This window comes from Argiope bruennichi, chromosome 8, assembly GCF_947563725.1.
Source record: "Argiope bruennichi chromosome 8, qqArgBrue1.1, whole genome shotgun sequence".
Taxonomy (NCBI): Eukaryota; Metazoa; Arthropoda; class Arachnida; order Araneae; family Araneidae; genus Argiope; species Argiope bruennichi.
In genome coordinates, this window is record NC_079158.1 from 97798653 (window position 1) to 97804652 (window position 6000).

The window sequence follows — 6000 nt, forward strand, 5'->3', positions numbered from 1 at the left end:
GAAATTTTTTGCTCATAATCTCTGGAGTGTTATTATACTAAATATCCTTCAAAAAAATATTTTCAATTAAAAATTTTTTTTTAAAAATTAAAAATTTAAGTAATTTTTTAATTTTTTTAAAATGTTCCATGCGTTTCAATTTTTTAATTTTTGACTTTATTTTACATTATTACTACTTATAAAGGTATTTCAAATACATTTAGGTATTATTTTGTCATTTCAATTAAAATTTGATTTTTAAAAAGGTTTTTTTGTTCATATGTGTTTGATTTTCATAAAAATTTTAGGCTTTTTCAAAATAAAATTAACTTTTAACTATCTAAATGAAGCTAGAATGTAAAATGGATACCAAGATTTATTTCAGTACATGTCAGGATTCTGTATATGAAATTTCATAAAATTTACTCAAAAATTAAGACGCATGGAACATTTTAAAGGCGCGCAAAACTGATAAAATATAGTTTTGAGAAAAAGGCATTTTAATAATATTTTTACACTTACCTTTAATATTTGTTTTTTTGATGCAACTAAATGCTGATTTTATTGAACAACAGACATATTTATATCTTATTCTTCAGTTCAAAGCATATTTTTTTGAGAATAAAATATTAAAATGAAACAGCTCAATTTGGCATATTGAGATTTTTAAGAACGGCATAATTTATTTAACGCAATAAAAAATAATTTATTCTAAAAAAAAAATAGATAAAAATATTAAAATTTGCCAGAACCATATGTTTTCCCTTCTTTTTTAATATTTTTTGTGGTTTTAACTGATTTAGCAATCTTTTTTTCAATTCTTTTCTTTTTCCAGATATCAGAACTTCTATTCTCACTTTGAGCTATACGCCGTTTGTCACGTCTTTGGGCTATATCTAAAGATGCTGCATTAAATCCACTCTGTTCTAAAGTAATATTGTTGAAACAGCCAAAATTATATTCCCCTACAGAAGTAATTACTGCCATTTCCAATCTCTTTTTAGAAACAAAAATTTCTTTGGGGCAGTTTTTCCAAATAATGCTGTGGATGCTTTCATTTGCATTTTGGGTTTTTCCAGAAGCACATCTCGCTAACAATTCATTATTAGCAAGCCTTTGATAGATCGGTAGAATTTTTTCCAGCACCAGTTCCGATAATTTTGTTTTCATTGTGGAATGTGATTTTGGCTCTTCATTGTTAGCTAGAGCCCTCTGATAAAAACACCATGAAGTAGAACCAGTAGGGCATTTACTATGCTTAGGTGTTTTATCTGTCGATGAGCAGTGGAATAATGATGCAAATATTGCTGATTTCATTTTTTGGACATCAGGGACATTCTCTTTTATAGCTTTTCTATAATAGTTTGTTAGCTTTAATATGGTGCTCTCTTTCAAACTTCCCACTTTACGGCCACCAAGTGTAATTCCTTTACTTTGACATTCTTTAACCTTTTTACGAAGCCCCGTACCAAGTCTCTTTGCCACATGGTTTACGCATTCTTCTTTGGTAATTTCTACATCTTCACCATACACATTTAATTCTGATACATGTTGGTATGTCTTGGCATCACCATCTGACACGACACTCACATATCGCATACCACAATTTTTTATAGACCTTTTCCACAAAATTTCAGCAGCTTTGGTCTCCATAGAATTTGAAGATCCCATATAGTTTTTACTGCAATCAGATTTGTGTGTTTTGTACCATATGGAAAATTCAGGACTTTTTTCTCCAAGGTCTCTTTTAGCAGTTGTGCATTCTGGACAATACTTCGAAATTATTTCGAAATCAATAATAAGTCCCGTTAAAATATCTACAATGATACCAATTCCATACAGTGATGAATGTCCCCGCTTTTGCCATGTCCCATCATATGAGACTGTAATGTCAATCGCATCATCTAAATTTTCTTCAACTGCAGACGATAACTCCTGATGCTTTTTTCGAACAATCTTCCTAGATACTTCTAAAATGTCATCTTTGTGGGTCTGTTTTTCATCATACAACTGGTGCAAACATTTTGAAAATGTCTTTTTGTCCATTGCATGAATACCAATAGCCATGGAGAAAATTTCCAAAGCCGCATGCCCTTTCCCAATTTTTAGAAAAGCTTCGACAAGCTTTTTATTAGCTTCGAAGCATTTACTGTCTTTTTCTCGAGGACTTGAAAAAATAGAGCTAACTATTTTATTGCAGTTTTTACATTTCAGTTCTATTTTTGTTGAAAAGCCATATTCACCATTAGATTCAACATCCAATGAGCACATGTCACATTCACTGCATTTTATATTTGATAAAAGAGAAGACCACATGTCATTGTTCATCATTATATAGGAATTTTTTTCTGTAACATTGCTAGTGGACGAAGAAGTTGATGGAAATAATCCTAATTTTTTAGCACTAGCACTAAATGATTTCTTATTTTTATCTATACATACTTCTTCAATAGCAACAGAATTTTCCACAGATACTACATTTTCAGAATTCTCTGCAACATTTTTATTCCATCTCTTGCTAATATTAGCGGAACACATACGTTTCCTCTTAGAAGGTCTGCCTTTCAGTTTTCGATAACGCCTGTTGATAGTATCCATTATCGAAATAGTATGTAAATAAAAATGAAACAATTATTAATATTGTTTGCAAATCGGAAGTTCAAAATACAACCTTGATTAGGTAAATAATATTGGAAAGCAAACAGCAGCTAACAAATGAAGTTGAAAAAATTTCGAAATTCAAAATAGTTGATTGGTAAAAATAACGCTATTCCCGCTCGGTAAAACACGAGGTAGAAGTAAACAAAACAGTAGAATGTACAGTTAACAGTTACAGCTAAGGCGAGCAGTGAAGAAAATGTAAAATTATTAATTCTAAAATAAAATAAAATGTTTTAAAAAATCATGACAGCTCTTTGTTTACATTTTGTGTCCCTTTAAATTTTACATTTGAGTCCCTTTAAATTTTTTTAAATGCTTATAACTTTTTAATAATTTAACTTAGACATTAGCGGTTTTTTGTATTAGATTCAGTAATATGAGTAAAATCTTAATATATGGAAAAAAATTTTTCCATATTTTAGTCAATTTTTGGCAATTTCAAAGTCCACTGTCCCCTTAAACTAATTTATTTTTTGGTGCACCTAAGGAACAATCTAATGCCCATATGGTCTTGTAAGTGTTGGCTTTAGGACAAAAGAATATATGGCTGGGGATTAAATTAAAGCAATCCATCCCGATAAAACATCTTCTCTCTCTACAGATTTTGTAATTTAGAAAGTAGAATGTCTGCTCATTTCGTCCTCTTCAAGACTGTAATATGTACTAAATAAGTAATAAGTTATATGTACTGTAATAAATAAGTAACTGTAATATGTACTAATAACTAAAATAAGATATCTGAAGGAGAAACTGAACTGATTTCACCAATTTTTATTTCTTGTAAAATCATAAAATGACTTCTCCAATCCGCCTTGAGGCGCAAGGAAAAAACTGAATGATCGAACCCTTAGAACTCAACCACAGTTCCCGAAACACTAGAGGAAACTCTGTTAAGTCCTAAGGGCCATCACCTGCAAAGGTACAACACTTCCCTAAGGAAGTACGTCCCGTTATCGATGGGAGGTATCGATGGTAGCCAATCCCCACCTTTTTATATACCCATCAGGTTGGCGAGAACCAACCCACCTACAGGAAGCTTCTGGTCCTCATTTTTGATGTACCCCTTAGAGAGAATTGTTTCGTGTGAAAAAAAAAATGGAACATCAGGGCTCTAACTTTAACAATTGTACCGATTTTGTCAGTTTTTATTGACTATAAATTTTAGTACAGTAGACTCCCTATTATCCGCGCCCTCCACACTAAGCTTTTTTTTTTTTTTTTTTTGCTTCCAAGCAAAGAGAAAATGTTTCTAAAGCAAGAAGCAAACACAAATGACTGATTTCTTCAAAATGGTGTAGTTTTACAGTTATGCTTTTGTAATTACATAATACATTACAGTATTAAAACAGTACATATGTATTAATTTTTCTGTGTATCCTTGACGCCTCTCGTAAGTACAAAGCACTTTTCTGTTTTCATTAACAAAATGCATTTTAGGTTAGTTTTGAATGATATACTAAAATATTAAGCTTTAGTTAAACATTTTCTGCTGTTTATTTTACGTTTTATTGTACATAAAACGATTTTTCAAAGTTGGAATGACTGTTTTCTCTTTTGCTATACCCGTTTTTAGCTTTTTTCGGATTATCCGCGATTTTTGTTATCCGCGGCGGCCGCGCCACCCAATTCCGCGGATAATCGGGAGTGTACTGTACTTTGAAAACATAACAAACCTCTCGGAATGCTTTATTATTACTATGCAATGAAAAATTTGAAACTGTTTTTTTTTTTTTTTTTTGATAAGATATATTTCCTCAAAATCCGTTGACATTACTACATTATAGTTGTCTTTACTTTCTCAATAACTCTCGAAATGAAATAGTAGAAGACTATTGATATCTTATCTATGAGTCATGAACGTTCATATGATGCAAAACTTATCGAAATTGGTATAGCGGTTGTGGCAGGTGAACATTGTCGATGTTTTTATCCGTAAGAAGTGTACAGTGAGATAATGTTTTAGTCGATTATTTTTTTGGAGGACGGGGACGGGATTGGAGAATGAAGAAAGATAGACAATTAATGATGATAATCTGTATCATATTAAAGATGATTAATAACGATAATCTGCATCATATTATCATCTGTATATATATGCATGTATCATGATCTCCAGATCATGAGTATTCTTATGAAACAAGAATTTTCCAAATCAAATCAGTGATTACAGTTGAGCATCTTGTTTATGAGTTTTCCCGATTATTTTAGTAACATAGACACCAAGAAAAAAAATTATATTATCATCAAAAAACGCGAAATCGAGATTTTGATAAGTCTTCATATTTTCACTTTCATGAATAAAATAAAAGCTATTACAAATAATATGTCTCTTTATTTTGTTAAATTGTCATACTTTCACTTTCATGAGTCCAAAAGCGCTATTATCAGTAATATGTCTATGCGTTCGGAACATGATAATACTCATAAAATTAGGAGGATAAAAGTAAATGTTTTTTTTTCTGAAATTGCATATTTTTCTTGAATTTTGGTTCAAATCAAATCCGTAAGGAAGTGAACACAACGAGGGTTCTGGATAAAATTTAGAAAAAAAGTTTTATCATCAAAATTGTGGAAGTCTATCAATAGCATCGAAAGTTTGCTTATATGAATTTGAAAGATACAAATTGATTCAAAAATGCCGCAAACAAGAATAAGAAATTCGATATGGAGTTTTTACTCTAGGATCGTAGATCATTACAAAATTTTTCATGAAGTTCTTCAACAGAAATAGGTATTCTGTTTACTATACAATTAAACAAGTCACGGAACAGAAGATTTTTAGAAAGTATTCAAAGTATTGTGGAAAGTATTTTCTTTCGAACCTTTTGTTATAAATCAGTTATTCAAATCTATATATATATAATTTCATTCAAAAAAGTTATTCATCAGTTATTCAATTTCATTCAGTCCTACAAGCCATACAATCATCTCACAATTGTAATAAGGAAATATGGACGATAAAAGAAAAGATAAAAAGTTTGAAAACTAACAAGTGGATAGAGTTGAATTGAGTTAAGGCCCATATTGGGATATATGGTAATGAAAAGACGGATCAATATGCAAAGTTGGCGACACAGAAAGAGAGTATTGATATGGTTGTCCCCAAATCAAATGGTGTCTTAAAATGGGAATTAAGAGAAGAAATAAAGCTGCAATGGTTTGACAGATGGTATATGTCCAAAAACAGAAGAGTAACTTTCGATTTTATTCCTAATCCAGAAATAAAAATAAGAAGATACCATCCACTGATAATTCAAATTATATCAGGACATGGGAGATTTCCTGCATATTTCCAAAGATTTGGAAGAATGCAGGACAATAAATGCATTTGTGGAGGAATCGGTACTGTTTACCATTATT